This window comes from Pyrus communis, chromosome 5, assembly GCF_963583255.1.
Source record: "Pyrus communis chromosome 5, drPyrComm1.1, whole genome shotgun sequence".
Classification (NCBI taxonomy): domain Eukaryota; kingdom Viridiplantae; phylum Streptophyta; class Magnoliopsida; order Rosales; family Rosaceae; genus Pyrus; species Pyrus communis.
This window is the reverse complement of record NC_084807.1, coordinates 21,121,801-21,133,988: the sequence shown is the minus strand read 5'-3', so window position 1 is coordinate 21,133,988 and position 12,188 is coordinate 21,121,801. Positions and strand designations below refer to the sequence as shown.

The window sequence follows — 12,188 nt, the reverse complement described above, 5'->3', positions numbered from 1 at the left end:
AAGAGACCATCACTATAATTTACTCTTATTATAATTATTTCGTATTCTTTCACAGTCCCTTATAACAATAAAATTTTGGCCTTCATCAAATAAATGGTGATAAGATAATTGGAAGATAGCCTTACGGTAAAAAAAAAAAAATTAGAATTTAAATCTTCATGGTGTAGTTTGTTAGCAAATTTAATTCAAACATACTTTTTTCCGTTAAATTATCATACAATTTGGCCCTATGGATCATCCTAAATGTATTTTGGTTTATTTTCTTGGTTAGTCGTAGTCGTACAAAAATCTATATTTCATACAAGTGATACTAGTAAAACAAAAGAGTTGAAACAGAACTTAGCAAGGAGGAAAGTAGAGGTGGGTTCGACAGGGGCCACCCCGAAAAAAAAAACAAATTGAACACGGAACCAAAATCGAAGATTAAAAAAATTAAAAACCAACGTGTAAAAAGGATATGTTTTGAACTATGATTAACGGGATTCAAACCCGCGTCATCATGCAACAGCTTAACACCTTTCCACTATTGTAGTAAAAGGTCATTTTTTGTGGATTATTAAATTATCGCTTTTTAACTAAAATGGTTTTTAATATTGACATAATTTCTCACTTTTGTTCCTGAGATTTGAAATCGATAAGAGTGGTCTCTGAATTTTATTCACCATCAATCATTTTATCTTTATTTAACAGAAGTTTTCACAAAATAATCAAAATGATTAATGGTGGACAACTTAGAAAAAATGCAGATCACCATGAATTATCAATCAACAGATTACAGCCACAAGCCTCACCGCTACCTCAAGGAACCAAAAGAAAGAAAGAAATATATGCCATCCCATGTTCGAAGTACGTTTGGACTAGCTAATGATAAAGATCACAAACGAGTGATATGCCCATGAAACGATCGTCATTGTTCTCCGGCTGAGAGATATATGCTTCGTCTGCAGCAACCACATTTGGTCTAGCTAATGATGAGATGTTGAGATCATGCTCGGTTCATCATTGCCTAAACCTTAAACCGAGCCGAACTGAATGCAAATCGAACCGAAAAAATCGGAAGAAAATCCAAACTAAAACGAAGCTCACAATAATTTTGATTCGGTTTTTCGTTTTTGATAAAAATCGAACCGATGTGAACCGGACTCATCCCTAAACGAAAGTTTTCAACAAACACCAAGTCCAAGAAAGTCATAGCTCTCAATCTACCAACGAGCATAAGGAAACAATGTCATTCACCACTCACAGAAAAATATTTCCGCCACTAACTTGTAGTAAGTTAAGCTACAAACTCCTTAATAGTTATATACCAAAGAGCTTCAAAAATAAACAAACTTCCACCCGCGAATACTTTTTCATTATTTTTTCAAATTTTCTACTTTTTTTATTCAAATGTGTACAATTGGGAACTTGCGCGGAGATTTCCTATTTTTTTTCTCTAATCATCAATTCACAAAATTGCCCCTAACTTTTCGTATCCTATCCAATCATTGCAATCATCCAAACAAAATTGATTTTTGCTTTTGACAACTTTCACCGAAATTGACAGAAACTTTTTGTATCCTATCCAAATATCTACGAGAAGAGAAATGCTAATAAGACTCTAGTATGGTAATGGTATGGTAAGCTGGAACTTGAATATTGAGAAAAAAATATGTTGACAAAAGAGAAATGCTAATAAGACTCTAGTATGGTAATGGTATGGTAAGCTGGAACTTGAATATTGGGAAAAAAAATATGTTGACAAAAGTATCTAAAGAGTCATATTTTAATAGTCTTTTTAGACTTACTCTAACTTGTAAAACTCGGATTTTAGGTTCTAAATCTACCCTAATTTATTCCAAGCCTTAGGCCAAATATAGGTTTGAGTCCAAAACTCATTTTGGGGGCAAATTTAGGCCTGAATTCTCCCTGAGTTAGTGACCCGGTCACCATATATGTCTATTTTTTTTTAGATTTATATTTATAAATTCATTGAACCTAATGACTAAGATCTAATATGACCATATTCAATGGTCAAAACAGGATCTTACGGTACAAATTTAAATCCAGTGGCTAATTAAAAAATTATTTCACGTGTTTCATATTCTTTCATAGTATTTCACAATTTTTATGGTGTCGGTTTTGTGATTTTTCAATATTGATAAGAATTTAAATTTTTAGATTAAAATATTCCTAAAATTAAATTATGATAGTCTACATAATTTTTTTATTTTTTGAAAGTTACTTCAAGAAAAAAAATTATCCTAAATGCATTCTTTAATAATTTCAGACTAAAAATTTAGCTAGAAGGTTTGTAACAAAAAAAAACTATTTCTAAGTTAAAATTTTTACATTTTAACTTAAAAATTGAAGACCATCTAAGCTTTCTCTTTTACAAATGATTAGGATTGAAACCTGATCGCCAACTCAATTATAAAACTGCTCCCACTCCCCACCTCAGTCCTCACTCCTCACACACCAGTACCATTTTCCCACGCATTTCCTGGAAAACTGTAGCCAACTTTTCTCAGTTGCTAAACAAGCAAATACCCAAACCCCAACCACAAACATGGCCGCCACCGCACCGCCGCCCACCCACCTCAGCCCCAGAGGCCTTCAACGACGTACCCCAATAGGCCACTCACTCTTCTACCGAATTCGCTTAGCTTTCCCCACCGACGTCCCACACATCCACAAGCTCATCCACCAGCTGGCCGTCTTCGAGCACCTAACCGACCTCTTCGTCGCCACCGAGTCCTCCCTCTTCTCTATCCTCTTTATTGGATAAGTAAATAATATGCTAGGTCATCATTGTACATGTGCAGAACATGTGCACATATAGAGTAGTATAAATAGTTCATTTCCTCTTGTATTTTGGTTAAGTCAGTGTATAACAAAAATAGTTACAGAAATATATTGAGAAATTCTTTGGTTTTCTTCTTCTTTAAGCTTTCTTAGTCTGCATATTTCTTGATTTCTATGAAGTTCTTCCTTGCAGTTAAGATGGTATCGAGAGCCAGTCTTGCTTGCGCAATGGGTCTGGTTTATAGGTTTCGCTGCTTCGGTTGGTGATAAGGTGATATTGTTTCTGTGGCTTTCACAAATTCTCAAGAATTTTGCTTAGATCTGGATTTTTTTTTTTTTTTCGAACCTTTGTATAATTGAAGGTCAATGCCATAGTTCTATTGAATTGACGATTTATATGCTGCGTTCATGAAAGGCCGATGCCAATTTGCCATAGTTTCTGTTGAATTGACGATTTATATGCTGCGTTCATGAAAGGCCGGTGCCAATTTGTTGTGAATTTTGGGTTTTCTTGCGTTAAGTGAATTGAATGAAGGTCGATGTCGAGTGATGAAGTTTGTTTGTGATTCTTGAAATTGTATAGTGATTGGTTGCTCTTGATTCTGTGTTTGAAGTTAATTTTGTAAATTTTTCATCTGTGTTCTTTCTACCGACTTAAGTTTCACCTGGGTTTTTCTGGGTTCGTCCATTATTTTTTTTATGTTTGTTACATTTGTTGATATTACAGTGAATTTGTTCTTCCAATCATGTTTAATTAAGTGAAAATTGAAGGTTTGCTGGGTATGCTCACGATGAAACTGAATGATGATAATTTTCTTAAATGGAGTTTTTAGTTTAGCTATGTTTTGCGTGGATATAATCGTCTTGATCATTTCACGAGTGATTCTGTATGTCCTCCCAAGTTTGTTCTCACCCCTGAATTAAGAGTTATTATTGAGGTTAATGTTGCGTATAAAGACTGGGTGAAGATGGATATGGCATTGTTAAGCTTGTTGATTGCCACCTTTAGTGATGATGCAATTGAGCATGTGGTTGGCTGTAAGACGTCTCATGAGGCCTAGATTACCTTACATGATCGATATATGTCTGTTTCTAAAGCTAGTGTCAATCATCTAAAAGCTGAACTACATATTATGCAAAAAGTGGAGAGGATACTATTGATAAGTATCTGCTAAGGTTGAAAGCACTAAAAGATCAATTACAGGCTACTGGAGAGAAAATGTCAGATAATGATCTTATTATTGTTGCACTCACAGTTCTACCTTCTGATTATGATACAATTAGAACTGTTATTTTTGCCAAAGAGTCACCCATTACTCTTAAGGAATTTCGAGCTCAATTAATCGGTGCAGAGAAGAGTATTGAAGCCATAATGAATTCTTTGGTTTAGGGGATGTCTGTTATGTTTGTGAATGCTAATTCTTCTACTGATCATGTTGGGGGATCTTCAAGTTATTCGAGTAATCCTTCACCTCCTTAGTTCTCTCCAAATCTTAGCTATGGCTCATCTGGTAGTTCTTCTTCTCAGATAAGTTATCCTCCATCTGGTAATCAATTTCATTCGAATAGTTTTTCAGGCTTGAATCAGAATGGCAGAATGTTTGGTATGAATAACTATGGACCTCGAGGTAATGGAAGCTATAAACCCAAGTTCAATAATTCCAGATCTGTTCCAAATTGGCAATCATGGTCAAGCAATACTTTTAACAGGTTTGATCTTGTCCCCGAGTGTCAAATATGTTCTTGCAAAGGTCATGTTGCAGTTACTTATCTTTATAGAAATGATGGTGGACAGTCTGTACAAGAATGTCAAATTTGTGGCAAACGTGGTCATATTGCATTAAACTGCAGGCATAGAGGCAATTATGCCTATCAAGGAGCTTAACCTCCTTATTCCTTATCAGCCAACTATGCATATCAAGGTTTTCCTATGTCTTCTCAAGCTAATATGGGATTGGTATCTCCTCAATCTCAATTTGTGAATAACAATCAAACTCTTCAGTTTGTGCATAATAGTCAGTCTCCTCAGTATGTGCATAACAGTCAATCTCATCAGTTTATGCACTACAATCAGTCTCCACAATTTAGCTCTCCATCTATGTCATCTCCACCCTGTTTTCCAGCTATGAATGCACAATCTTCTGCTGCAATTGCAAATGGAGATTCCTGGATTCTTAATACTGGTGCTTTGCACCACATAACACCCGATTTGACAATCCTTGCTCAATCTACACCTTATGCAGGATCCAAGAAGATAATAGTGGGAAATGGTGAAGGTTTGAAAGTCCAAAATATTGGTCATAGCACTTCGCAAACTCCTTCTAATGCTTTACATCTTAAGAACATTTTACATGTGCTAATGTTGACACTGGATTTGTTGTCTGTTAAAAAGTTGTACAAAGACAATCATAGTTGGTTTATCTGTGATGATATTCAGTTTTTTGTGCAAGACAAGGCAACATGGGCGATCCTCCACCGTGGAAAGAGTAGCGATCATGAGCTGTTTCGAGTACCCGTGCATATTTTTCCCACTTTAATGGATCAAGGTGTAGGCTCTGCTTATTTGGGACAGTCTGTGACATCTGCCTTGTGGCATCAGCGTTGTGGTCATCCTTCGAATGACATATTGAAAACTATGCTTAGAGAATCAAATATAGCTTTTACTTCTGATGTAACTGTCAAACTTTGTTCTCATTGTCTTGATGGGAAAATGAGTAGACTTCATTTTTCTGATAGGATTGATAGAGTAGATATTCCCTTTTACAAAGTACATGTAGGAGGCCCTTCTCCAATTGTTTTAGTTGAAGGTTTTCGATATTATGTGTCTTTTATAGATGAAGCTACTCGATTTGTATGGATATTTCCTATCATGAATAAATCAGAAGTTTTTGGAACCTTTGTCAAATTCTGTGCATATATTGAGAATCAATTTCATACTAGAGTTAAAAGTGTTACAATCTGATGGTGGTGGAGAATTTCTTAGTCATGCTTACACATGGTATATTACATTTTATCTCTTGTCCTTACACAACTCAGCCAAATGGATTAGTTGAGCGGAAACATCGACATCTTATTGAAACAACTATTACATTGATATCAGTGGCCAAGTTACCTAACAAGTTTTGGTCTTATGCAATCAATCATGCTGCCTTTTTTATTAATAGGATGCCTTGTAAGGGTCTTAATATGATTTCACCTTTTGGGAAGTTGTTTGGCAAGAAACCAGACATAGCTAATCTCAAAGTTTTTGGTTTCGCCATTTATCCTTATCTTAGGCCCTACAATACTAATAAGTTGCAGCCTCGATCAACCCAATGTGTGTTCTTGGGATATTCACAAGGTTATAAAGGTGTTATCTACTACAGTATATCAACTGGGAAAGTTATTATTTCTTGTTATGTCATTCATGATGAAACTATATTTCCTTATAGACATGTTGGTTCAACTACTACAGATGCCACTTCTTCCATGTCTTCTGGTCAAAGTAGTACTGTAAGTCTTATAATTGTAAAGTTACCATCTCCAATAGATCATTCTTCTGGTATTGATTCCAGCAATGTTTCCCCACGGGTTTCAGTCACGCAATCACTTGGTTTTACATCACATCATCATGTTTCTTCGAGTTTTTTGGAAAATGCACAGGACTCTACTACACATGCTACTCTTTCCAGCCCTATGTTGCCTGTCCAAGTTGCGTTACCTCTTCTCAGTTCTTCTAGTTCTCCTAGCACAGGTAATACATCTATTTCACAGGGAATTCAAACAAGGTTAAGAACTGGTATAATAAACAGAAAAGACTACTCGGCCTTAACAGCTATATTCCCAGAAGTGCAGTCTTTGACTCTTGAGGATTATGATCACTTCTTAGGGGGTTTCACCTTTGTTGCTGACATTCTGGATGCTTCAGAACCATCAACTGTTAAACAAGCATATAATATTCCCCAGTGGCAAAGGGCAATGCAAGATAGGTTTGATGCTTTTCAAGCACAAGGTACCTGGACACTTGTTCCTAATTCTTATGATAAGAATGTCATTGGTAGCAAGTGGGTGTATAAAATAAAAAAGAATAGTGATGGTTCTGTTTCCTGATATAAAGCACGCCTGGTTGCTCAGGGGTTTAACCAAGAAAAGAGGTTGGATTATATAGAAACATTTAGTCCTGTGGTTCGACATACTATGGTTCGTTTAATCTTAGCACTAGCCGTTACACATCATTGGGATCTTCGACAACTTGATGTGAAGAACACTTTTCTTCACGAGGAATTGCATGAAGAAGTTTATATGAAGCAACCCCAAGGCTTTGTCAATCCTCAGTTCCTACACACGTCTACAAATTAGTTAAGTCTCTTTATGGTTTAAAACAAGCTCGCCGAGCTTGGAATGCCAAATTTACTAACTATTTGTAGGTTGTTGGATTTGAAGCTTCAATGTTAGATTATAGTCTATTTGTTAAAATCAAAGGAGCTCATGTGGTTATTTTACTTCTGTACGTAGATGACATCATAATTACAGGCTCTAATTCCCAATTGATACGATCTGTGATCACAGCTCTCAGTGAAGTATTTGATCTTACGAATATGGGCAAGTTAGCTTATTTCCTTGACTTACAGGTTACTTATAAGACAAATAGGGATCTGTTTATCAATCAAGCCAAATATGTGATTGATCTGATTCACAAGGCTGGCATGGATGATTGTAAGCTGTGCTCTATACTCTGTAAGCCTCATAATCAGGTTCTTTCTACTGAAGGTACCTCACTCACTAATCTTACTCTATATCGAAGTTTGGTTGGGGCTCTACAGTATTTACACGTCCAGACATTGCCTTTGCTGTGAATACTATATGTTAATATATGAATGCTCCTACGGATGTACACTTTGCTATGGTCAAAAGAATAATTCGATATTTGCAAGGGACTATTCAATGTGGCTTGACATATACTTTTGGGAGTTCTGTGTCTGTGACTGCATATAGTGATTCGGATTAGGCTGCACATTTGAACACTCGGAGATTTATCACTGGTTATGTTGTGTATCTTGGCTTTAATCCTATTTCTTGGCAATCTAAAAAGCAGTCCTCTATGTCTCAAAGTTCAACTGAGGCTGAATATCGAGCCTTAGCACATACTACAGCTGATATTACCTGGATTCGTCTCATTCTCAAAGATTTACATGAGTTTTTATCCTATCTTCCGGTGGTGTATTGTGATAATCAATCTGCAATAGCTTTGAGCTTAAATCCGGTTCAACACTCTCAAATCAAGCACTTGGAAACGAATTTTCACTTTGTCCGTGAACAAGTTCAAAAAGGTGACTTATCTGTTGAATATGTGTGTACTAGAGCTCAGATTGTCGATGTGCTCACCAAAGGTCTTCATGGTCCAGATTTTCTTTGTCACTGTTTCAATCTTAAACTTGGTTATCTAAGCTAAGATTGAGGAGGGTATTAGATAAGTAAATAATATGCCAGGTCATCATTGTACATGTGCAGAACATATGCACATATAGAGTGGTATAAATATTTCATTTCCTCTTGTATTTTGGTTAAGTCAGTGTATAACAAAAACAGTTACAGAAATATATTGAGAAATTCTTTGGTTTTCTTCTTCTTTAAGCTTTCTTAGTCTACATATTTCTTGATTTCTATGAAGTTCTTCCTTGCAGTTAAGACTATTCACCTCCCCTCCATTCCAGTCCTTCACCATTTTCGTCCTCGAGGTCTCTCAAACACCTTTCGTGGAACACCTTCACCTTAAGTGCAACAACTCGACCTACCCACCCACCATCAAAACCCTGATCTGGAACTCCCCATCGATGACCCAGAACGCGATTTGTTCAGGTCCAACGGCAGGGATGCCGTTGTTGCTGGGTTTGTGCTATTTTTCCCAAATTACTCCACCCGTCTAGGGAAGCGAGAGTTTTACATTGAAGACCTGTTTGTGAGGGACTGCTACAGGAGGAAAAGGCTCGGGAATATGCTGCTTTCGGTAGTGGCGAGGCATGCGGTGAGTGGAGGATTTGCAGGTTCACAGGTGATGCTCTCAATGCTTATGTCAATTCCTAACTTGATAATTTCCATGGCTCTTTTCCGGGATTTAAAGTTGAGGAAATTACATGAGTCGTGGGTGTAACATTTGGATTCTGGTTATATCCTATCTAGTTTCAAAATTTCTCTTGTTGTTATCTCAATGGCATTGTTGTTATGTTTGTTTAATTTTTTGCTTTTGGGTTCTTAGTTGTTTTTTTTGTGACTTGTTATCCAAGGAATGCCATTTGTGTTGCAATTTTAGACTCCGAGAATTGGACATGTGTTGAAGTAAAAAAAAATATGCCAGAAAAAAATAATTAATTAATTTTGGGCTTCCTTTCCTAAATTTCGGATTAAAAAAAAAGAAATGAATGGAAAAAAAAAAAATGCTATTCTTACTTTTCATTTCTACCATAATTTGTATAAGTGTTCTATCAAAAAATAAATAAATCATTTGTATAAGTGTAGCACATAGAAGTGGTTCCATTACTCAAGGAGTGTGGGTTCTAGAATTTTAATTTGAAAAGCAAAATCAAAGTGGTGGATGAGATAATTTTTGCTCACCATACACCTAATCATTTATCACGTGTCATTTCAACTAACTCTAGTTAACTTTTACACTAAATGTTAATTTTTCAATTTTGTTTTATTTTAAAAAAAGGTAAATTACATAAAACTACCTCAACTATTGGACAGTCACAGTTTCATACCTCGTATTTAAAAAGTTTCAATGTCATACCTCATCTTATAATTTGTTACAATTTCATACCTTCCGTCAATTTGATTGTCAATTCTTCCGTTAAATAGTCACATGGCTTAAAAAAATTAATAAAATATTTAAAAAATTAATTAAATATTAAAAAAAAAATTCATTTAATATTTTTTCTTTTTCCATGGGGGACCCACCCCCTAAACCACCCGTATCTCTTTCCTACCCCACTTCTCTCTCTCGCCGTGTGCAGAACCCCCTAACCTACCTGGGTTTTTTCATCTGCCATTCCTTTGGATCCTTTCCACCTAATCTCCGTCGTCCACTTGTCCTTTTTTTCTTTGTCCTATGGACCGGCCCCGTCTACACCCTCTCTCACCAGATCCCAGCCCTCCAGCCTCTGCACCACTAGCCTCACCTCCTACTTCTTTGTCGTCAGAGGCGGCCATGATCGCCACCTCATCATCTTCACCACCATTCTTTTGAATTAGTCCTTACCCATCGACCTACCAAAGCCAGAAAAGAAAATTTGAGGAAAGCAACCCTTAATTTGAATCAAAAAATTTCTCTGGGGGCTATTTCGTTCCAGGGAAAATAAATGTTTCTAATGGGTTATTAGGTTTGCAGTGAAGGATTTTCCGAGAAAATTTGGGATTTGATTTTATTTGATTAGTTTGGGGAGTGGGTTGGGGGAAGACGGGAACGCGTGGATCTGGGTTTGGGGTGGGATCTGGATTCGGGGCTGACGAGGCTACTGTTGCAACATGAAAGGGAGAAAGGGAGAGAGAATATGGGAGGAAAAGGGATGGTGGATGAAAAAACCTAGGTGGGTTGGGGGGGGGGGGGTTCTGGGCATGGCAAGAAAGAGAAGTGGGGAAGGAAGGAGATACAGGTCGTTTAGGGGGGTGGGTCCCCCATGGAAAAAGAAAAAAAAATATTAAATGATTTTATTTTATTTTTAATTTTTAATCTTTAATTAAATGTTTAAAGTTTTATTAAATTTTTTTAAGCTACATCACTATTTGACAGAAGAATTGATATACAAACTGACGGAAGGTATGAAATTGTAACAAATCATAAGATGAGGTATGACATTGAAACTTTTTAAAGATGAGGTATGAAATTGTGACTGACCCAATAGTTGAGGTAGTTTTATGTAATTTACCCAAAAAAAAAAAAACAAATGTTAAGTGAAATGGCACATGAAAAATGATTAGATGTATGTGACCATACACTAAGGTTTAGAATGGTTAGCAAAAATGTTTCGTGGTGTAACAAACGATATTGTTTACACGAAAGGAAATAGATGAGCTTAACCTCACAATGAACTAATAATAATGTGGTTCAAATTCTCTATTCTTCCGTTTCCTTAATGCTCCATAATGATCAGCCCCATATTGCAAAATTAATGCCAAAACAAAACACCAAGCCGTTCCTTTTTCTTTCTTGAATGATCCACCTCCAACCCTTCTTTTGTCTTCTCCTTTATTCTCCAAGAGCCTAATAATTGATAAATTAGTGCCTAGCAAAACTTCTTTTTCTTCTTGTCTTCCTTCATTTCCTTCTGTGTAACCGACGAAGCTTAGGCACCCATGTACTGTTTGAGATGCTGAATGAAATACCAATCTATCGTTGCTTGTAAAAAAAAAAAACGATGAAAGCTTAACACAAACTTATTATCTTGAGTTTACTTGCTGCAGTCATAGCATCCTTGCATCTCGCCGTCTAACTTCTAGAAAATCTGTAAGTGGTCATATTCTGCTACAATTGTGTCTGTGTCGGCTTGCTCATGAGAATAGAAGAGAAGGCAAAGCTTTCATTTTTCTTTTCTGTGGAATAAAAGGATAAAGGCCGTATTCTTCTTGAAGTGGCCATGCACCCTGCATAACATTTAAATAGCATAATGTATTTGAAACCCAAAAAGAAAGAAAAACATGTGATCTTAAATATGCCAAAAGCACACACACTCAGTTTATTTAGGCAAAATATTGAGAAATTTGACTCATTTAACTCAATTTAAAACTAATGAGATCCAATATAATTTCCATCACATTAATCTAGCTTGAGAACACAAAATCATGTAGTTCCTTTCGTTAAAATCAAATATATCGTAAGAAAATGTAGCTTTCGGGGTAAAATAAATAGTACAATAGGTTCTCAACTAATACTCCCAAACTTACGTTTTACTAGTCCTCGAGTAAAAGAAAGAAAAACATAAAAAAAAAAAATAAATAAATAAATAAAAGGCATGGAAAACGCTAGCTTCCCCCTATGACCTCAAAGAATCTCAATTAAGAGTTCATAATAATCAAGAATTTTCATAAGCACAAAGCGACTGAATCAACCATATTCCATGTGTTAGCCAAAACCTTTCTATCATCCTTGAGGTGTAGTGTGTATAATATAGCCTTGCCAATGCAATTCCAAGCTTATCAAAATCATCATATGCAAACAAATGACCTTCTCACTGGACATACACTTTTCTGGGTTAATATGTTTCACTTAAATGATCTCATTAATTAAACATGCAGCCATATGCTTGCTTATCAACCTAGCTCGGTATCAATTTCAAGTAATTTCTTGGATAAAAAAGTCTTTTGTCAGGTTGTAATGGGGCTAAAGGTGATAAGCTATTGAAAGAAAGGATATGGAATTCAAATTTTTTGAG

General features: G+C 36.0%; 1 pseudogene; it reads left to right on the top strand.

Annotated features, from left to right (window-relative positions):
* Positions 1–2,460: 2,460 nt before the first annotated feature.
* Positions 2,461–8,914, top strand: LOC137734397 (GCN5-related N-acetyltransferase 8-like; annotated as a pseudogene).
* Positions 8,915–12,188: the final 3,274 nt, after the last annotated feature.